The 24,490-nt window shown below is 35.4% G+C and overlaps 1 long non-coding RNA gene across 1 annotated transcript in view; it reads right to left on the reverse strand.

Moving 5' to 3' along the window:
* Positions 1–24,490, reverse strand: part of LOC148130196 (uncharacterized) — a 40,722-nt gene that overhangs the window by 4,555 nt on the left and 11,677 nt on the right. Inside the window, exon 2 of the long non-coding RNA XR_015750221.1 lies at positions 17,842–17,986. This is a non-coding gene — a long non-coding RNA (uncharacterized LOC148130196). The remainder of the gene's footprint in view (positions 1–17,841; positions 17,987–24,490) is intronic.

The raw sequence follows: 24,490 nt of genomic DNA on the forward strand, positions 1-24,490 counted from the left end.
ATCCATTATGCTACTGTTCTTCAAAGTGATCTTGATTATGTGTCTGAATGGTCAAACAATTGACAACTCCAAATCTCGACCAACAAATGCTCTATAATATACATTGGTAAAAAAAAAAGTCAGTACACCAAATACAAGCTAGGCGGATATGACCTCGTTGACGACCCTCACTCTGTCAAGGACCTTGGAGTACTCATATCTAATGACCTAAGCACCAGAGCTCACTGTAACAGCATTGCCAAAAAGGCATTAAGAGTTGTAAATCTAATATTACGAAGCTTCTCCTCTGGAAATATAGAATTGCTAACTAAGGCACACAAAACCTTTGCTAGACCAATATTTGAATACAGCTCATCTGTCTGGAATTCACACTGTATATCGGACATTAATACAATTGAACGAGTCCAGAAGCATTTCATGAGAAGAGTACTACACTCCTCTGCTCGCAACAGAATACCCTATATCACCAGGCTTGAAATTTTGGGCTTGGACAATCTTGAACTGTGCTGCCTACGGTTGTATTTAAGTGTACTACACAAAATTATCTGCTACAATGTCCTACCAGTCAATGACTACTTCACCTTCAATCACAACAATACAAGAGCACACAACAGATACAAACTCAATGTTAACCACTCCAAACTTGATTGCAGAAAGTATGACTTCAGCAACAGAGTGGTCAATGCCTGGAATGCACTACCTGACTCTGTTGTTACATCCTCTAACCCCCACTCCTTTAACCTCAAACTATCCACTATTGACCTCACCCCATTCCTAAGGTCTATAAGGGGCGTGCATAAGTGCCCCTTCGTGCCTACCATCCCTATCCTATTGTCCCTATTTATTTGTACCTATTTCCTGCATTCTTACTCATGTTTATACTTATACCTATTATCTTGTAAGAGGTTGACAAATCAAATAAATAAAAATAATTATGTTCTTGTGTGAAATAAGAGGGGCGTGATGCTAAGCTTCTCAGCTGGCTCCTGCAAAACTAGCAGTTCAAAAGCATACAAATGTGAGTAAATAAATAGGTACCACTTCGGTAGGAAGGTAACAGCATTTCATGCACTTTAGTGTATAGTCATGCTGGACAATGACCATGGAAATGTCTTGGACAATGTTGGCTCTCTCAGCTAAGAAATGAAGATGAATACTGCCCCCTAGAGTTAGATCCTTTATTTTTGTGTGAAATAACCATTTCAGGTAATTAACCAAAGACATCATTTTAATCTTGAAGGGAGAGAGAATATGGCACTGATGAATTGACTGGACAACCTACTTGCTTTGTGTCTCACTTTATTCTATCTTATTTGTTATTATTTTAATCTCTAATTGAAAACAAGGTAATTCATTTTTATGGTTATTTTAATTATACATTACAATTAAAAAGATAATCAATGCAAACTAAAAATAAGAGGAAAACAGGAAAAATGCAGAAAAGAACAAAAAACAGAAAGAAAAAAAATAAGAATGTCTATTTTTATATGACTTCCCCTTCAGAACAAGTATTTTATTCTTTATCACCTTCTCTTAAAATGCAACTGTCTTTTATCTACAACAAATATTTAAAGCCTAGTTCTTGTCAGCTAAAATCCATTAAGGGTTACCACTGAGATAATGACATATCTATTGTAACTCTGATAAAGTAAACTAACTTTGCTGTGCTTCCTTTTATTTTTAAAATTCTTCATGTTTAAACCTTTAAAAATTTAACAAGTCTCTTTTGTAAATCCAGTATAGAAAAACTATCTAGGTCACTCTTTTTATTTGTTATTTATATATACCTTTTACTTATTAAAACATTAATTTCATTTGTATATCCAATGTTGCAACTTTTAAATCCACTTTTAAATCAGTCTCAGTCTTTCCAGAAGAATTTGTTCCATACCATACAACTTGCATACATATTTTACACACACATTTTCAGTAATGCAAGTTTTAAAATTAACTTCTTGGTCCATTGTTCACAAATACCCTTCAATGCATTCGTTGTTAACGTGTTTTGCTCTATTCCATATTAATAAATTCAATTTAAGTACTCTTCTCCTGTAATTATAATTTGATTTCTTATAGTAACCAACTTTCAAAGACCCATCCTTTCATGTACTTTTTTAAGAATTCAAAACAAGAACATTTCCCATGGGAAAAATTATTACAATCAGTTTCAAAATCTTATTTCAAATCCTGTTTGCAACTTTTTAAACATTTGTAACCAGTCTGTTTGTAACTTTGTAAACATTCTAATCATCTTTTTGCTCTTCTTCCAAATTTAGGTCCTTACCCGGTGCTCTAAAACTGACCATTGTGAAGATTCCTAATAGTTAAAAACTGTTAAGAAGCAATGATAATAAATGGATGATTAAGTGATAAATGGAGCTCAGCTAACATTTTGTCATACAGGCTACATTATGACTGTGAGCTTGGTTGAAATCTCTTGACTCCTAGCCACTCAAATCACAAGTCAACACAAAAACCTCTGTTCCTGAGTCTATTTATGAGATATAGCTGTCCAGATTACATGTGGTTGATTTCATTATCTCTCCTTTTTCTGGAAAGACTTCACCAGCCAGAAAATACGGTGTGACCACAATATTTGCCACAATGTTCTTCAGAAACATCTAGTTTGCTATAAATTCTCATCAGAATGAATTTCTTTAACTGAAGTAAATATAGAGTAACGAGGAGGAGAAAGGGAATTGCACTTGATCACTAGAAGCTTGCAATCTAATGGGCAGTTCTGTGTTTTAAATTAAGAGTATTTCATATAAGAAAAGATGAGAGGTGATCAAATGTATATTGTACAAGTAATGAAGGGATGTGGTAGGCTCAGTAGCTAAGATGCTGAGCTTGTCGATCAGAAAGGTCGGCAGTTCAAATCCCTAGCACCGCGTAACGGAGTGAGCTCCTGTTACTTGTCCCAGCTTCTGCCAACAGTTTAAAAGCATGCAAAAATGCAAATAGAAAAATAGGAACCACTTTGGTGGGAAGGTAACAGCATTCCGTGCACCTTCTGTGTTTAATCATATTGGCCACATGACCACGGAGATGTCTTCAGACAGTGCTGACTCTTTGGCTTTGTAACAGAGATGAGCACCACCCCCTAGAGCCAGAAACGACTAGCACGTATGTGTAAGGGGAACCTTTAACTTAATGATGGGAATGAAGGAAAAACAACAAAACCCTGTAAACATCTTGAAACAGAAATAGAGTGGCTGCCTTGTGCTGTCTATCAGAGTATCTTTTCATGGAAGATAGAAATGCATTTGTTCGGGGGCGGGGTTATCACTAATATTGTGTAAAATGAAACCAATAGTTGGTGAAAGTCTGCCTGAGCTTACTGGGCCTAGCTGTCATCTCACATGAACTGAAGTGCCTTGGGCCTTGACCCTACTAATATAGTAAATAAGCAAAAACAATATTTAGCTGCCTTCACCATCACTAATCCTCCCATCACTGAAGTCATAGATGTAATGATTTCTGAAGTGATTTCCTTATGTAGACTGACTGAAATGGTTAAACACTACACCAAACACAACTTGCTAATCTAGCTATGATTTGAAAAATGAAAATTCCTAACTACCTCCTTTTGATCCTGAAAAACAAGAGGCTTGCCAAGCACTTGATGGTCAGTCTTGCTTTTGTTTAAGGACTCACAAGAAGGACAAGAAGCCAGCAGGGCAGAAGGAGATGTGGGTGACTGAGAACCAAATGTGGCTGGCATTATTTCACCTTATTTCTGATTGTCCTTGCTGCCTGCCTTCCAGCAATCTACTCAAAAAAGGAAAGATTTGTCTTCTGCAGAGGGCTTTTGATATCAAGCTAAGGGTTACATGAAATCAGGAAGTTTCTTCTTCCTTCACAGAAATAGATCTCACTCTTTCTCTCCAGCTATCTTTTAATGTTCTGATACTCACGTAGGGTAAAATTTTTACAAGGCAATTGCCTCATGTAAGCCAGGCCAATTGGCAGGAAAGCCTCATCTCTTGCTTAAAAGATAAATGACTAATCAAAAATATCCTTCATGCTCAGTTTCACACAGCTTTGTTTATCATGTATTATTTATTGGAGCATTAGGAAGATAGAATACTTGGATGATTAACCTTTACTTAGCAAATGGAGCTTTGGGGGTCTCTGCAAAATTAAAAGTGGCTTGCAGAATTGTTTGTGAAAACCTAGAGGCTTGGCAATGGGTGAGTTGGAGTAAGAGGGAGTTTAAAAACTATGAAACTTTTCAGTAAATATCACATTACATTGCATTAATGCATTTTGTACAAAATAGACAATATACTTCACCAGAAAATACTAACACGTTTAAGTTATTAAAATAAAAGATGTGAATTCCATCAATATTCTGAACATTATACAACTTCAACCTAAGTAATTTGACAAATATATTGAATATGTGTGTGTGTGTGTGTGTGTGTGTGTGTGTGTGTGTGTTCAACAACATAGAGTTGATTTTAGTACATGGTGAAATCTTGCTACTGTATGATTGGAAGCATTATGTGGACTGACTCTGATTTTTAGGCAGTTAATTTCAGCATTTTATACACAAGCAATGGAGAACATGACAGAAAAAACTGAAATATCAAACTGAAGCAGACTGATTGAAGAAACAAATGAAAAACAGACTGTATGCATGAAAAAGTTTCCCCTGTAAATATTTCTATACTATGCAAAATTTGAAAAATCAAGTTGAAAACAGAAAATAAAGGCTTCCATTTAAATTTATGTGAAAAGGAAAGTAAGAGAGATTAAACAAGACAGTGAGACAACAAATGAGAAAAAAATAGTTCATAATACTCTATAGTAACTAAAAACATAGCACCAGATACTTAAACATTATGTTCTAAGGCTACAATCCTTTGCATACTTTCTAAAATATACTTGGAATTTCAGAAATTAGGAATAGAATAACACCATATATTAGTATATACATGTGAAGAACCTAAATATATGCAATTAGAACTATGATATTGCACCACTGTGTGCCATGTTATGTATCTTGTTGAACCATATTGTCTTATCCCAGAGCACTGCTGCTTCAGCAACATTTGTATTTTTGTCTTCCTAGAGATAATTATGAAGCAATAACATGAGGATCCTAGCCAAGTCAGGGTCATAGCCAATGGGATAACTTGTAGTCAAATTTATCTAATCCATCCTCAGGAAACATTGTCCATTTTTTATATATATCTGTTTCCATTGTTCTCATGGCAATAAATCATAGGAAATTACATATTTTAGTTACAAGCATTTCTATTCATCGTGAGCAATTAATGGAAGAATGCACCATATTATTTTCACATGGGCAAATGGTTTCATGAATGAGTTAATATCTTCTCTTGCTTTGATTTTCTTAATTATCTGACAGGAGAAATAAGCAATCTGACAGGAGAAATAAGTTACACATTTTCATTAATCAATAGATTTTTCATAAATCTATAGTTTATAGATAACAAGAGACCTTCCAATTCATATGTGTGGCTTTAAAATCCTCATCAAGATCATGCTAATAAAAGCAGAATATCAGTTTTCAGAGTCTTGCTTTACCGCAATTATTTTCACTGAAATGGCAATTAAAGTATGTATATTAGTTACATGCTTGAATCAACAGCAACACTTATTATCCAATGATGATGAAGATGATGAAAATGGTCCACTGAAACAACTGTAAAAATATCATATAACAGTAATTAAAAATTGGTGGGAGCATCTGGTTGAAAAAATAGTCTAAAATGTTAAAATATTGTGGGATTTCCAGGTACAAACTTATAAAATCTTGGCTCATAATACAACAGATTTAACTGTAGTTGAAAAGAAGAAAACATGAATAATTGACATGGCAATAACAAGACAGTATAATAGAAGACAAATAATTGAAGATTAAAAAATATCAAATCTGAAAATTGAAAATGAAAGATTATGGCATAAACTAGCCATAACGAATCCAGTGGCAATTGGCACACCAGGTGCCTTACTAAAAAATCTTGGACAGAATTTAGAAAATCTGCATATGGACAAAATTTCCCTCATTGATTGCTTGGATCTACACATATATTAAGTTGATGTATTACAATATTCTAGGGGTGTAAGAAGAATTCTGTGAGTATGGAGGCCAACCTGAATTAAAGAACTGACAATTGTGATTTAATATTGTTGTAAATAAATGATAATAATCCAAATACTGCTGCAAATAATATCTCCTATTCTTTGCTTAAAAGGTATATGAATACAAGCTGTAATTTATTTATTTAAAGTACTGCCAAACCAGTTACTTGACACAACATGCAGGAAAATAATTTACTGATATACTTGTCTTCTATGCCACAATTAGTTTACATAATATTAAAAAAAAACAAATTTGTTCCTAGAAATAGATCATTTGAATCTTTAGTGTTCCAACAGGCAATATTTCTAAAGTGTTTAGAGTCTTAGCATTCTGGTTCTGGGGTTTTTTGGAGAAATTATTTTTTGGTGTTATTTGTTACATGAAGTAATTTGTTGATGATAGTAGTTCACAGATGGTTCAAAAATAGCTCAAAATTAGATTTCAGATTTAGGTAAGTACTATGATCACACAAGTTGAGAGCTGATCTTGGTTAAATTATACCACCAACAGGTTAGCATTATCACTATTATTCAAGAGGCAAAGCCAATGGAAAAACTGGTCTCAAATTGCTATTTATGCACTGCATAATCATATCTAATTTGGTTTCTGTTCATGCAGTGGTAAGGAAATTTAATAACCACCTGTTGATGACTATCTAACTGTAATGGTAATACCTGCTTCATTTCTTCTTCTCAGGGATAAGGGCTATTGCTGAAGTGGAAGACAGCAAGACTTGTACAGAGATTTGATACCATAATCTTTATTCCAAAGAAGATCAATTTCAAGAGGGTTTTTTTTTTCCTTTGTACATTATCAGTCTGGTTCTTCTAGGTCCAAGGAATCACTCACTTCTTAATCACTCAATCATAATAATTCAATATGGATCATGATAGCGGGGAAATTCAGCTTTCTACAAGTTGTATTGAAATATTGTAGAATCACTACGACCAGCTCTGGTACCCAGATGAAGAATGTGCAGATTGAACAACATACCAAGAAGCAAGAAACACATCCTTGCATGTAGAGAGTGTTCAAGTTGAGTTAGAAGAAAATGCAATTGTGGAATGCTTGAAAAGAGCTACAGAAAGACTAAGAAATACATACGTCCAGCTTTCCCACTTATATATTATGTGTTATGCAAGGTAAAATAAGCGATGTCAACCAAGAACCTCTATATCAAAAAAAATGGAAAATGATTTTGTTACATATCTAACCAATATAAACAAACTTATTATTAATCAATTGGGATAATAATATACATAATAATATAATATGGCGATCCCAACTTATGGTAATAATCAGTTTGTTTAAATTGGTATATAGTGTGTGGGTGTGGGTGTGTGGGTGTGTGTTTCCATCTTAGGCACAGTACTCTTCAATATTTTTATAAATGATTTAGATGAGGTAATAGGTAACACTAAGTTAGCAGGGATAGCCAACATTCCAAAAGACAAGCTCAGGATCCAAAAAGATCTTGACAGACTTGAACAATGGGCCATATCCAACAAAATGAAATGTAATGTGGAAAAAAAGCAAGGTTTTATACTTACTGTAAATAGGAAAAAACAAAGCTTACCAGTATAAATTAGACAAACTCCGGCTTAAAAACATTAACTGTGAGAGGGACTTGAAGTGCTTGTGGACAATCACTTAAATATAAGCCAGCAGTGTGTGGCAGCAACCAAAAATCTAATACAATCCTTGGTTGTATAAACCGAATCATGTGAAGTTTTAGTACTGCTTTATAAAACCTTATTGAAACCACACCTGGAATACTGCATCCAATTTTGGTCACCACATTACAAAAAAAATGTTGAGACTTTGAAAAAAAATGCAGAGAAGAGCAATTAGGATGATTAAAGGCCTCAAAACTAAAACATATGAAGAATGGTTGCAGGAACTAGGTATGGCTAGTCTAGAGAAAAGGAGGACTAGGGGTGTCATGATAATAGTATTCCACTATTTGAGGGGCTGTCACAAAGAAGAAGGGGTAAACTTATTTTCCAAAGCACCAAAAGGCAACATGAAACAATGGATGGAAACTAATCCATTAAGGTGAAACTTCTTAGTTTCTTAACCAATGGAACAGCTTCCCTTCAGAAGTTGTGGGTAATTTATCATTGGAAGTTTTCAACGAGAGATTGGACAGCTACTTATATGAAATTATATAAGGTCTCCTGCTTAAACAGGAGGTTGGACTAGACCTCCTTCCAGCTCGATTCTGATTGTGAGATTAGATGGATAGATGATGGATAGATAGGTAGGTAGATCACAATCACAATCAGACACACAAGTAGAACTTTTTAAAAACTGTTTGCATTATGCTAGCTTAAATCTGATTTTTAAATGGGAGGTTTAGAAGCAGATTGTAATTTAATTTGCATTCTTTTTATGCCAAGGCATTATTAAAACTTTTTAAAAACAGTTATAATTTTTAGTGAAATCAACTCTTCTGGTTGGTTTTTACAGTATTTTTCATGAACATGCACACTTTTTATAAGATGAAAGATTAAACACAGGGTTCTTTCATGTATTATCAGAAGGAAATATGAACAACAATTTCATTAGAATCCCACAGAGTTTGAATTATCTGTCAGTATTGGGGTGGTTGATCTCTTTGGAGATAAAAAAGAAAAGAAAGAAAATGAAAGGGGATAGCAGAAGTTATGACCCACTTGTATTTCTTCCTTTAATGCAATTAATAATGTTCATGTCTTGACTTCATAATTTAAATAAATATTTAATAGAAGACTGTTAAATATTCAATTTTAATGCTCAAAGGCAATAGATTTTATTGGAACTGAGTTAAGATCTGAATCTGTAAAAACTTCAGCCATAGCCATAACCACTAGCTATGATGGGAAGCATTGAAATGTTTCACCTTTGGCCAGACAGGACAAAAATACTAAGTATTCTGTCATAGATTCTCATGAGGACATAAGTCTGCCAGGTTTCAGTTGGATAACTTTTGAAACATACCTGTAGGTAATACAGATAGTGAGGATGATGTTTATAAGCAAACAGCTTATAGAGAGGTTGCTGTAGAAATTATCCTGCCAAAATTTAAAAACTTTCAACAATCACTTAAAAAAACATTCCTAGAAACTGAAGGATCTATGACCTTGTGACCATTTACTTTTCTGGCCCAGAAGAATTTGTGGGTAACAGTCATTCATAATATTAATTTCTTAGAAACCATATGCTATGTTATTTGTTTATTTGTTTGTTTATTTGTTTGTTTATTAAATTTCTATGTCATCCAACTCACCGAGGTGGTTCTAGGCAGCTTACAGTCATTCATTAAAATATCACATATAACATTAAAACAATAAATAGACCATAAATTTAAAATTCAATTAACCAAAATGGAGAGGAAGTGAAAAGTGCATTAGGAAGAAGTGAGATCCATCTAATCCATTAACCACCTCCAAGATGCCACTCCCCCATTGGGGGCTCAGGCCAACTGGTAGAACCAGGTCTTCAAGCACTTTTGGAAGGCCACAAAGGTGGGTGAGGATATCACTTTGAAGGACAAGATATTCCAGAGTGTGGACACCATGGCAGAAAAGCTCTTCTTCTGGACCCTGCCAGCTGAAATTCCTTAATGGATGGGTCTGCAGCATGCATTTTCTGTGGCTAAGGTGGGCTAGTCCAATAGGGGTGAGACTATTCCTCAGATAACCTGGCCCATACATACCATGAAGGGCTTTAAAGGTGATAAACAACACTTTGAATTGGACCTGTAAACAAACTGGAAACCCTTGCATGGAACAACATTGTAATGTAGGTCACCCTAGTGGCACAAATAACTCCCTCAGTAGCTGTATTCTGCACTGGCTGAAACTTCCAGATACTCCAGCATAGCCCTGTGTAGGGCAGGGGTCACCAACCTTTTAGACCTCAGGGACCACTAACTGGTTCTGTGGGCATGGCCTAATTTGTAGATGTGGCTTGGTGGTCATGTGACTGACTGGGCATGTATGCTTGTATGTAAATATTATAAATATTTATATAAATATTGAATTTTTTATAAAAAAGAGCAACTTTTACCCAAAATCAGGCAAAGCAGGCAGGCAGATTGAGTTGCTCACAGAATCACAGATTCATTCAGAAAGCTATATATCTGCCATTGGCTAGCTCAGTCTGTCACATAAAATTTGCTTGCAAGCAAACTCATAAAATTTGCTAGCAAGCAAACTCACAAAATTAACTCACAACACACCATGTATGTAAATATTGAATTTTTTATTTTAAAAAAGAGCAACTTTTACCCAAAATCAGGGAAAGCAGGCAGGCAGATTGAGTTGCTCACAGAAACATTCAGTGATCTATCTATCTGCCATCAGCTTGCTCAGTCTCTCAAATTTGCTTGCCGTGAGTCTGCACTATTTCCTGTTTTCTAGCTAATCTAAATCTCCCGGCACAGCAGAACAGATGATGGTCAGAAAAAGGAAAAATAGCAATTTAGCAGGCAAGTTTGCTGGGTAAGGAGTGAGTGGGCGGGGAGGGTTCCCACGGGCCACGTGGGCCACACAGCCTTGTGTTTCTGAGCAGCCTGGATAATTGCTTTGGGAGTGTGTGCTCTGGGGGTGAGATTTCTCTGCAGCCCACCAAATTTTTCTCATGGCCCACCAGTGGTTGGTGGCTGCTGGTGTAGAGCACATTGCAATCATCCAACTGTGAGATGATCAGGGCTTGACTAACTTAGCACAAGGATCCCAATCCAGGAAAGGGCACAACTTTCCCACAACATGAGGTTACACAAAGTCTCTCCTAGTCATGACTGCCACCTGTTCATCAAGCAAGGATCATGAGTCCAAGAAAAACCCAGATTGTGCACCGGGTCTTCTGGAGTAGTGCAATCCCATCCAGAACTAAAGAGGTTAAAGTCCCGGAACTTCAAAATCCATGCATCCAAAGCCACTCAATCTTACCAGGGTTCAGTCAAAGTCCATTGTTTCTTTATGTTTCTTTTATGATGACATTTTAAAAAACAAACTGGGAAAAGTTGGCTAATGAACCCATTATCAATTAAATTGATAATAAAAATGTATGTTTTCATTACTGTATGTACGATATAATGTTTTGCGTTATATACATAATGATCAAAGCAGCATGCATACCACATTAGACTTACTCACACCCTGAAGAATACCTAAATAAGTAAGAACAAAACAATCAGCAGAAATGGGACTAAGGGAATCAGTTTTTCTGGGTGTTAGTGAGAATATGGAAAAACAGACTGAAATATATGAGAAGTTTGGACTGGACACAAAGATTAACAAAGACTATATACTACATGTCAATAAATTTAAAAGTTAACAAAATAAATATAAAAGACTTTGATATATAAAAGGTAGAGGATCACTCAGAAAAGAAGATTTTTTTTCAAAAGTGCAGTAGAATAAATATAAATTCTTTCTTTCACACCAGGCAAATCTGCCTGTATAAATTCTAACATAAAAATGAGACAGAAATAAAAAAAATCATCATTCTACCGCAAGCAGTTCAAGAAGCTAAGTTAATAAAAGTCATGTCAATGTCAAGAAGTATGTAATCTATATCACAATCTGCTGTCAACTTTGCCCCAAAATATATGGGAAGAGGGCAGTGCTAGAAAAGTCAGAGTTTATTGAGTCTTCAAATAGATCTTCTCAGAAGTAATTCAAAGACACAATTCAATATCTGAAATGTCAATATCTTCATTTCAATTTTCAGTTGAAGAGGATAATTCAACTACATTTCCTTCAGATATTGCCAAATTCATCACTTAATTCATATTGAAGAAAGATGTGTCACATGTATTTTTCACTGATTATGTTAAGTAAAAAATACATATGCCAGTCAAGAGTGGCTTATTCAACAAACCATGATTAATTAATTTTTTTAGCATGAAGTATGAATTAGAACAATTTAATTTAACAAAAAGAAAAGTTGCTATATTATATATCATGGCCCATCAGTATGTTTTGCAACCTAACTAGGCTTTGACAGAAAAAGAAACAGGCCAATCCCAAATTCCTAAATATATTTAACAGTGAATGACATGGCCTTAAATTCCCCAGACTCCTTTACATGCCAGCAAGATAACAGTGAATTTGAGTAGCTTTCTTCTACTGGGGTCAGAGTCTACAAAGCTTCTGTTTGCATCAAGTGCCTTCTTCTATGATGAGCTCCTTTCCCTTGCTATCTTTTAGCTCTCCACATGTGGCCACCAACATTCTCAAGGGTTGGCTGAAAATTATCTTTATCAGAACTGGAAACAGTTGAGGCTACATGTCTTCGTTCTTCAATACCCTGGAGCTTGTATTCTGGTTTCTAATTGACAGGTTAATCAGAGGATCTGTTTTTCAAGAAATAGGATGTATGCATTGAGCCCTGACATGAGGTAAATGAAGGAGGATGAGTATGTTGTACTCACTACCAAATCTCCAGTAACTGCTTTAACCAGATGCAGGAGCTTGAATACACATTCTCCCTTTCCAGCTACCCAAACATTTAGATCCAAGTTTCAGAATCTGAGGCCCACAAATATTCAAAGCCTTGGCTATAGGTGCCAGCTCTCCTCCAAATAGTAATTTAAATATGACAGAAATGAGACTACTAGGGCACAATCACATTAGTTGTACTTCATCATAACAAATGTCTTGTCCTTGCCATGCCAACCTCTTTGTCCCAACCCTACTTTCTTTTTGAAGTACACTTGGGTCTAGTGCTGCATTTGGTTTGAAAAAAAACTTTATATCCGTGAGTCACACAGATATTGGACACTCCTGGATCCAGAGCAGAAATGGAAGAGGACTGCCATTTGGTCCTCAGATTAAGCAGCCACATTTTATTCAAATTCTCAGAGCAGCCTAACAGACCTTCCCAAAGGCTATCTACCATCAGTAAATAATGCTGACAGGAAAGAGGAATAGTAGTCGAACATTGGGAGATGGCCACAAAGAGATTCATTTACAGGGAAAATATTCAGTTTCCATTATTATGTATTACTTATTATTAAACCTCTTCAATTTTCTGTGGCCAAAAGAAAGGTAAAAACAGTCAAAATTAATAAATAAGCCCAAGCATAAAATTAAATTAAAAACATGCTGTTTTATTTTTGTGACTTTTCTGACAGAAATATGCCTTTAACAATATATTTGATCCAAAAAGACAACAAAAATTCTGACAGAGGGAGAAAACATCAACAAAGAAAACAAAAGGGAAGACAATAAAATATATGTCTGAGGCATTTTAGCTACTTAGGTTTGAAACTGTTGATGCAATAGAGCCTTGTAGCACCTTAAAGACTGGTGTTTTATTATTGCATGAGCATTTAGTGAACTGGATTGGGATCTCTGAAAGCTTGAAATGTTTAGATCTTGAAGTGTCACAAGACTATTGTATGTACTGTGAAAGACAATAATGCCAGTTAGGGGACTGACAATATTGAATGTATGCCCTCATGATGGTAAATAGAAAAATGGAATAACTGAATTACTAAACTTGAGTTGCTAATGTCTGGACAATCTCCAGGTTCCAGTAAAGATTTTGGTGTACGTGGATGTTTGCTTCCCTGATCTGGCAGCCTTAGGTAAACACAAGAAGCAGACTGCTTGTACCTGATGATAAAGTGGCTGTCCTGGTCCTTTTTCTGTATCCTGTCTTACTGTGTCTCGTTGAGGCAATCCTGTTGGTATCCTTGGCTGAAATAGATAAATTTAGCATACAGAATTATTCATATTTATTGAAATAATACAGCCCACAGTTCTATTAACTGTAGTTGTAGAATAGGTTTCAAATAGGTTGAGTTCACACAACAAACTATGCCACATGCAAGAAAATTATAATATCTTAGTTTGATCAGTCAACATCTTCTAGTCTGAACACAAATTCACTTTAACGTGTCCATTGGATGAGACTATCAAAGTATATAGCTAATTGCTTATTCAGTCAAAACTATACCAGGCTAGTCAATAACTATTTGCAATTTCCAAAATGTAACCAAAAACAGATGCAATTCTAAATTGTTTATGTTAAAAGTAAGGAGGAAATAACTGCTCTGGGCAAAATCCTGCTTTGCAACCAACATAACAGGATAAAACTTTTTAAGTTCTTTCTTTTCACTTAATACATATGGTTAAGCATCTCTTGGTATTCTGCCATGGAACAACAAGAGAACTTTTGTTGCCAGCAGATTTCCACAGAAACTACAAATCTCCAGCTTAAGCTAAACCAAATGTCTTAACAGATGTACGTGAAACAGAAAAGAAAGCCGGTGGGCTGAGAGCTGTAGACATTGTATACTGATGTGAAAAGGCTTTTTAAAAAAATACCATCAATGTTAACACAAAAAGAGTAGTGCAGATACTTTCTAATGGTGTTGGTCAGCAAATAAGAGCTTTTTTTAAGCCCAACATGTGGCCATAAATGTGTTCACTTGTTTCACTGATGGTGAACTACATCATTATATATGTACTCTAGGGCAGGGGTCCCAATCGCCGGTCCGCGGACCGGACCGGGCCGCGGAACAACCCTTACCGGGCCGCTGGTTGCTGGGCGCCGCCATCTTTTGGTAAAAGCGCTTCTGGTGAGCTTTTCCGGTAGAAAGCTCACCGGAAGCGCTGTTTCCATAAAAAGATGGGGCGCCAGCGCTCGGTGAGCTTTTCCGGTAGAAAGCCATTTCTACCCGAAAAAGCTCACCAGAAGCGAGCCGCTTATCTTTTATGATGAAACAGCGCTTCGTGACGCCACCGAAGCGCTGTTTCGTCATAAAAAGATGGCGGCGCCCAGTTGACGCCGGTACCGGGCCGTGGCGCCCAGCTGATGTCGGAACCGGGCCGCGGCGTCGAAAAGGTTGGGGATCCCTGCTCTAGGGAATCTTTTTCTGCCTGAGGTTTATGCTCCCCTAAAAAAAAAACCCTATTGCTTCAATAATAGAGTTCTAACACCAACAAAGCTGAATTTTTTTGGTCTGTTATATTTACTTAAAAACAAACAAATGATTTGGATAAAGTCTTACATAGACGAGAAAACCTCTGCCTTTTCCTGAAAAAAAGCAAAATAAATCAAGATTAAATTTTAGTACTGTTATACTGGCGGTTCTGGCAGCTGAGAAAATTTGGTGTTTGGGGATGAGGGATAGGGGAACTAACCAGTGCCCTTGTAGCTACTAAAAAGCAGTAAGATGATGTCAGTACAATTGAAAAAAATACAACTCTTCCAAGCCAGCAAAACCAAGTTTTTCAACTTAAGGATCAATTTAAGGATTGTTCTTTCATTCCACCATTATCCTTCCATGGATGAACAATATGAGGGCCAGATGCAACTTTTATATTCATCAGAAAGACATATTTTATAGACCTCAGAAATATGAATTTTTAATATGTTTTATATACCTCGGAAATATGAATTCTGGCACATGAATTCTGATTCTATACCATTTACTTGGATAACACCATGTCATCATAAAGAAAGAGAGGGGGAGGGAGAGGGAGAGGAAGAGGGACAGATATTTAATAAAACAGAACAAAAAAGGAATAAATCAGTAATTAAAAAAAAGAAAAAGGGAAAAATGAGAAAAATAAAAAGAAAGCAGCGTATCAACAAAATTATACGTGTATGGGTTTCCATACAAAGATAGGCAGATTTACATAATGCTTTCAGTAAATGGTGGTTATATTTCTTTGTAATAGTCCATAAATAATATATGACTATAAGCATATTCATAAATTGCAAGTAGTATCAAATCTTCATTCCACTTAATAATTTCTTTTTCTTATCCTGAAGTCTCTTTTAACAGTAGGAATAGCATATAAAGTCCATTTTCCCTGTCCATCTGTCAATTTCCATGTACAAATAATAATAGAGTCATCTGAAAATATTAATTTTGTGGTTCATGAAAGCTTTTTTTAGAGTGCTGTACAATTTACTTATTTATTTTTATTTGTCAATTGCTTACAGGATAATAGGTATAAGTAAAAACATAGTTATGAATACATGGATACATATAAGAAAAATACAAGAAACGATAGGATAGGGACAGTAGGCATGTTGGTGCGCTTATGTATGCCCCCTACAGACCTCTTAGAAAAGGGGTGAGGTCAATAGTAGACAGTCTAAGGTTAAAGTTTTTGGGGTTTGGGGAAAAAAACCACAGAGTCAGGTAAAGTATTTCCTACAATCAAGTTTGGTGCGATTAACCTTGAGTTTGTATCTATTTTTTGCTCTAGTGTTGTTATGGTTGAAGCTGAAGTATTCATTGACAGGTAGGACATTGCAATGTATGATTTTATATACTATACTTAGATTGGACCAAAGGCGGCATAGTTCTAGGTTTTCTAGGTCTAGAATTTCAAGTCTGGTGGCATAAGTTTAACCTTAGACTGTCTACTATTGACCTCACCCCTTTCCTAAGAGGTCTGTAGGGGGCGTGCATAAGCGCACCAACGTGCCTACCGTCCCTGTCCTATTGTTTCTCTTATTCTTCTTTTATTTTTCTTATATGTACCCATTTCATGTATTCACAACTATGTATACACTTATACTTATTATCTTGTAAACAATTGGCAAATCAAATAAATAAATAAAATAAATAAATAAGGTATTCTGCAACGAGTAGAGGAGTAGAGAACTCTTCTTGTGAAATATTTCTCAGCTGTGTTAATATCAGATACACAATGTGGGTTCCAGACTGATGAGCTGTATTCGAGTATTGGTCTAGCAAATGTTTTGTATGCTCTAGTTAGTAGTGTAACATTACCAGAGGAAAAGCTATGTAAGATTAGGTTAACAACTCTTAACGCCTTTTTGGCTATGTAGTTACAGTGGGCTCTAGCACTTAGGTCATTTGAGATGCGTACTCCAAGATCCTTGACAGAGTTTGGATCATCAACAAGGTCTTGACTATTCAGCTTGTATTTTATTTTCTGATTTTTTTTGCCAATATGTAGGACAGAGCATTTATTTGTTGAGATTTGAAGTTGCCATTTGTTTGACCATTCTGATACATAGTCAAGGCCTTTTTGAAGGGTAACAGTATTGTCTGTGGTGTTGAATAGCTTTACATCATCAGCGAAGAGAATGCAGTTGCTCTTGATATGATCACAGAGGTCATTTATGTAGAGTATGAAAAGAGTTGGTCCTAGAACACTGCCTTGGGGGACACCACTGTTGACAGGTACAGAATTTGATAGGATGCTCCCAATTTTGACCATTTGTTGTCTGTTTGACAGAAATCCTTCTATCCAGTTATGCAGTTGTCCAGAGCTACCATAAGATTTTAGTTTTAGGAGTAGTTTGTCGTGTACCACTGAATCAAAGGCTTTACAGAAGTCTATGTAGATTGCGTCTATTGCTTTGCCCTGATCGAGTTGTGTAGTCCATATGTTTTTGCAGTGTAAGAATTGTTTTTGCAAAAAGTAGATAATTAAAAAAAATCTTTGTGGATTGCACACTATTGGTGCTCCATAACTCCTTGAAGACCTGATTGTTCTCCCAGATACACAGCGACTTATTGGATGTGCCTATATTTTATATAGAAGGATTAGATCCCATCTCATTTTTATTGTTTGTTGTATTGGATCAACACAATCAATAAAGTCAGTTTGGAATTGATAGATTGATGTGTCAACAAATCATTTTCAACTCCTAGTGATAAATACATTTTGTCCAAGAATCATCTGTCGTTTTATATTCTCTAACTATGTGGTTTTCTTGGTAAAAATATAAGACTGGCTTACCATTGCCTTCCCCTGTCACTATAGTGATGATCTGCTGCCAGAAACTTCTTATACTGCTGCTGCCTGTTCTCCATTCCTGTTTGCTTTAACTTGCAGCTGGTGGATGAGGAAGCACAGCAGGACTTTTTAGAAGAGTTTTGAGCACCTACATTGAATTAAATAAGTTTTTTTTTAATGATGTTAAGATATTAGTTTTATATCTGTCTTTCCTCTTAGAACTCAAAGCAGCAAGCTGAAGCAAAAAAAAAAAAAAAGATTGTATTTCTTATGTCCATATCCTCTTAAACAGAGATTATGGGCCTAATCCTACCAAAGTGAACAACTCTTAAGTCTCATTTATTTCAAATGGGAACTAGAACCAACGATCAAGTCTTTCCCATTTTAGCAATGGGGGGAAAAATCATGTTTGATGTTCCCTCTAATGCTGAATATTTATAGATCTAAGAACAATGTTGGAAGTCATTACACAATAGCTACTCTGATCTATCGGATTATATTAATTGTGCAAAAAGATCAATAAATGACCAATGTAAATCTAATTATAATCAAACTACCAAAACTGATAAAAGAAAACAGTTTATATTCTAAACAGGTTTAAAAGGTCTTAATTTGATCTCTACATTCTAAATAGAGCATGTGAGCCTTTGGAGTATATTTGGAAAACCAGCTCTATAGATAAAATGCCAATGCTACCACCAAGAAACCATTGTCCTGAGTCTTTCAAGCTAACTGAAAACTAAAGGCAGTTTTCAGTAGATAGCCACATAGGTCATGGATTTTTTTATGTCAATGAAAAGATACTGATCAATATGAGAAAATGGCGTACCTGTGAGGACAATGTTTTTTTTACACTGTTTTGTTACATACATTGCTTTTACTTTAAATCATGTTGTGGTTACATTGGCCACAATGGAAAATGTATATATCAGCAAGATAGGAAATTTCAACATTTATAAAGTTACATCTATAGACACATCCATATCTGAGGCAGTCAGAAAAATTAGTACATCCATTATTGTGCTGCAAAATATCCTGACTTTTCCTTGCATTCAGTTAATGGGCAGTTGTACCTCAGTATCTAAAAAAAGAAGTTCAACTCAATGACTTCATCTATTGGCCAAGGAACCAAGGCTAATAATAAGAGAAACATCATGCAGGGGGAGACTAACCACGACCAGAGAAGATACAGTTACAGAAGTTTCTTCTGGTTTTTCCTGCTAAAGAGACCACTTGTCTTTATCTGCAGGGTCAAAGGGCAGAAAGACCAATATGCTATTCAACAGCCATGGAAAGTTTGGCTCATTCCATCAACTAAAAAAGTACAAACCAATTTTTTTCCTTCCTCAGGAAGGACTAAACTGGGATATTTTTGCACACTTATATAATGGAAATCTCTTCTTTCTTCTTCTTTTAGCCTCTTGTGTGTCTTGGCTTTTAGACTATAAACCTAATAGTAAACTATTGGGTAATATTGCCTGGTTACTTGAGGGCCATCTGTCTTGTCATGGCCAAGATATTTTGGAAGGGACTGTCTTAAAAACATTATCATAAATTGTACCGTGATAAGACAATGTATCATACAATATCACTCCTCTACACTAATGAACCCTTGATATTGATATTAATAACCTTGATATTCAACCCTCTATTGAATTCTACTGTATAGTGCAATATTAATGTAATATCAGGGGTTTTCAATTCAGTGTATAGAATGTGAAGGATGTGTGTTATTTTCAATCATAATGTACACTGAAGATGGTATTTAATTTCATTGTACGAGGTGCAATGACAATAAAGTAAACTAAACTCATATGAATTCTTTCAATCTAAGTTAACTAAATACAATTAATCTGATTAATTAAAATCCTGAAATATCCAATACTTAATCTAGTATTTCTTCAGAGCAAACAACTAAAACATGATAGACTATTACATAGATGAAGCCTCTGCACAAATAAATAATCTCTAGCTATTGCTTTCCCCCTTGTTTATAAAGTTCATTTAGGTCATTGGATGGGATTATAAAAGCAGAACTTATTCTTATAGCTAGATCAACAATTGTGGTAAGTAGGACAACACAGCAGTGTTGTAACCATAACACAGTTGCTCACAGCACCTGCCAGTGCAATTAGTTTGACATGAAATGAGTTTTTCACATTTTCCATGGGGAAACTCAATGTAGGTTTTTTACTCCAGTTCCAGCTGGTAACAACATTTCTTACCTTCTCTTGGGTCCATATAACATAACAGCAATGAATATTAACTGAATCCCAACAATAAAGCTTATACTTCAACTTACTTTGACTACAAATCAAGCTTAGCAACAAGATAACTGTGAAGAACAAGTAATTTTATACAACCAGTTATATTGTACTCTGGAGATAAAGAAATATAGGTTGGTTATTCTTCTACCCTTCCATTTTTTTCAAACCAGTCAGTCTGAGAACTGCCCATTTCTTTAGGAATGAAAAAAGGCTGTGTGTAATTAAATCAATAGCCCTGGAAATCTCCCGATTATTCAACTAACTCAGACAAAATATAGGATAATTTAAATGTAATACTTGTTATGAGTCTCTCATGGTAAAGAAATACAATGTAATATTTGCTTTCATAGATACTGAAATAACTTAAATTCTGTTATTGTTTCACGTGTCTCAACAGAGAAGTTTGAAACAAAATTTTCTTTTATTCGTATTTATAATTTCTCAGTAAGAAAATTTCAGTATTTTAGTAGCAGGCCTGCCTTTTATTTCTTGGCATGCCCAAATGAAAAACAGAATAGCAGTTAATCCAGCTTTTTGGTCTTTACCATTTGTTATATGGTATGCATCATGCCAAATCTTTCAAATGCACTGTATCATTTTTAATTGGGTTAGTTTCCCCTCATCTTGAAAGAGTCCAAGTACAATGACATTTACTCACATTCTTCCTACTCCGTCCAAATCTGATCCTTCTTGTCTTGCTATGTTTTCTCCTCATAATCTACACTAGTTTGGAAAACAATTAGCAAACATTAATTAACTAAATAAAATAAGTAGTGTCATATTAGATACTGGCTGATTCTGGGAAAATCAATCAATGAAATGATTCTGCTTCTCTGAATAAATGACTGAGAATTCTTCTTCACTTATCAACAAAAGTCATTGCTCTTAGCAATACATATAATAATCAATTACTGAGGCATATCTAGATATGTCGATATTGTAACCTTGCAGACAAAGCAAAAGTAGTTTAGTACTTAATTTCCTGGACTGTTTTAAAGTTCCCAGGATGGTTCAGAACTCCAAAATTTTCAAGTGAACTCCCATACAAGTACTAACAAAATCTGACCCTATTTAGCTTTTTTGAGATCAGCCAGATTGGCTACTTACCACTACTTATCTAGATACCAATCAGCGTTCTACTTATAAAATGGCCAGAAATTTATGAAAAATCTATGCAAATTTAAAAGGCCTATTCCCCCCTTAACATTGTTATACATCTGACATCAATCATGCCTATTCATGTTGGAGGGAGCATATTTGAAATATCTTTCCTAATCTGTGTACACTAAATATGCAGACCAACTCCTGGAATTCCAAGCAATTTCTGAGGGAGGCAATTAGGAAGAGCTTCTACTTTATTGGAAATTCAACTTTGAAATACACATAGTAAACTGAACAATGTCAGAAGTAAATATGTGCATTTTTATTTATTTATTTATTTTTGTCAATTGCTTACAAGATAATAGGTATAACTCAAAACATAATTATGAATACATGGATACATATAAGAAAAATAAAAGAAAATAAAAGAAACAATAGGACAGGGACGGTAGGCACATTGGTGTGCTTATGCATGCCCCCTACAGACCTCTTAGGAAAGGGGTGAGGTCAATAGTAGACAGTCTAAGGTTAAAGTTTTTGGGGTTTGGGGAAGAAACCACAGAGTCAGGTACAGTATTCCAGACATTGACCACTCTGTTGCTGAAGTCGTATTTCCTGCAATCAAGTTTGGTGCGATTAACCTTGAGTTTGTATCTATTGTTTGCTCTAATGTTGTTATGGTTGAAGCTGAAGTATTCATTGACAGGTAGGACATTGCAATGTATGATTTTATATACCATACTTAGATCAGACCGAAGACGGCCTAATTCAAGGTTTTCTAGGTCTAGAATTTCAAGTCTGGTGGCATAAGGTATTCTGCAACGAGTAGAGGAGTGGAGAACTCTTCTTGTGAAATATTTCTGGACTTTCTCAACTGTGTTAATATCACATACATAATGTGGGTTCCAGACTGATGAGCTGTATTCGAGTATTGGTCTAGCAAATGTTTTGTATGTATATATAATTATATTTTGTCTGATATGTGCATGATCAGGCTACATGCCTATAAGTTTCAGTCATCTTTATTTAGGTTTAGAACCAACTAAACTTGATAGAATTAAGTTCAACATAAGCATGTCTAGAATTGTGGTGTAAATTTAATTCTTGTATTATGTCAGCTTTATAACTAGTACAGAAAACAGCATGGTTTCCGGTTTGGGTCTCTTCAGCGACAGACCGAAATCCGTGATCGTGTGTGGTTTCGATCTGTGCTCGGCGCTGGAACGCCCAGATCCTTTGGATTCGGGGCTGAAGCCACCCCGTAGAGGTGGTGAAGAGGGGGGAGATTGCTAGCCGAGTGGAGGGGAGCCGCATCTCTCCTCCTTGGCTGGTCTAAACTCCCTTCCCTGAAGGCGGTTGCAGCAGTGGTCAGAAATGGCCACCTCAAAGAAGAACCCGACTGGATAAGATTGTGCAGGAGGAAAACAAAGAGGAAAGCTGGACAGACCGGGCTAAGCAACAGAGAACATCTAAGCAAGGTACCCTGAATCTAAAAGTACCTAGAGGGATACTTCTGTAAGAAGATCTTTAAGTGGCGAAGGAGAGAGAAAAGGAGGTTAAAACCCCCTTTTTTATATTGAGAATTACAAATGGTATGGAAAGAAATGTATATTAATCTATTTTGACACGAATAGGCAACCTTAAGGTGAAATCTAAGTGTCAAAAGGAAAATAAAGATTTTTTTCTTGGTCATTTTAAAGCCCTAAAAAGGAGAAGAGTGGAGGCAAAAGAGTGGGACTTGGAATAATGGAAAAATGGAGTGCCACCTGGAAAAATAAAGAGGATTAACAGTGAAACTTTGAAAAAGACTCCCAAGGATACATTGTAACTGAAATCTTATTAAAAGATACAGTAACCCACGGAAAGGAAAAGTAAAGGAAAGAAACAAGAAGGAACAGTCTGGGATCATTTGGTGATTTAAAAAAAAAAGTTTTTGGCATTGGTTTTTTCTTTCTTTTTCTGTTTTTACTTAAAGTCAATCAGGTGGTTGTTCAAAAGTGTTTAAAATGCCATCAATCCTGAAGGAATTGAAGATGAGTCTTAAAAAACAGAAAGAAGATGCAGAAAGGAGAAGAAGATCCTTCGGCTTCCTGTTTGAATTTTTTGAAATGGAGATCCTGAACTATGAAAAGCAAAAGGAAAAGCTTCAAGAGCAAGAAGAAGGATGGGACAAAGAAGAAGCCATTTTTAATTATCAAATAATGCAAAGTGTTTGAGATCAAAGGGAACAGCCAAAAACAAAAATAGTCTGAAAAAAAAGTATAACAGCAAGGAGAAGCAGAAAAGAAAACTACAGAAGAGAAAATTAGAGAGAGAAGGGTATAAAAAAAGGGATGAGAAAAAGGGGGGAAAGATAGAAAGGGAAAGAACTTATGAGGGACAAAAAGAGAAAATAAAGAAAAAGGGGAAATGTACTAGGATTAAAGGTATTTGCTCAGCTAGAAAACACAGAGACAATGGTTAAATTAAGTTAAAAGTGAGGATTCTGCAAAGGTACAAAAGATAGTGTTGTGACAGTAGAATACTGTAATGAGTTAGAAATGAAATAAGTAACTAATCTATGAGATAAAACTGTATTGTTATGTCATGGTGTGTTTATTTATAATTAATGCAATAATAAAGAAGAGAAGGAAACATTTCAATTGTTCTCAAAGATTGATAGATATTGAAAAGAAACATGAAAGATTTACAAGGTTCATACCGGTACTAGAATGATTTTGAATAACTATTTTGTTTACGTGTGTGTGTGTGTGTGTGTGTGTGTATGTATGTATGTATGTGTGTGTGTGTATATATATATATATATATATATATATATATATATATATATATATATATATATATATATATATTCAGCTTTGTTCGGGTATTTTCCCAGGTCATAGTAGTGGTGCTTTTAAAGATTTGCTAGCACTACACCTGGAATTGAGCAGCAAAATCCACCCTCTACTTTGGGACAAGATAAAACAACTCACAACTTGGAGATCAGAATCTGTAAGCACTTACAAACAGGAAAAACTCTTGAAAAATTAAAGAAATTAGAACATGACAAGAAAACCCCAACAACTCACAACAACACCTGAAACAATTAGTGTACAATGTTTCCAACAGGGAACTCACCAAAACAGAAACAGAAGTCCTAACCAAAGGATTCAACTATGCTATAGCACCCCAAAAATCCCCACAGAATCCATCATATGTGCAGTAGAATCCAGCCTAACTAAATTAAATACAGATGAAGCTGATAAAATAAGACACCAAGTTACCAGCATCCTATGCACAAG

Source organism: Notechis scutatus, chromosome 6 (genome assembly GCF_049901735.1).
Source record: "Notechis scutatus isolate UNSWTSFEM ecotype Mainland chromosome 6, rNotScu1.2, whole genome shotgun sequence".
NCBI lineage: Eukaryota > Metazoa > Chordata > Lepidosauria > Squamata > Elapidae > Notechis > Notechis scutatus.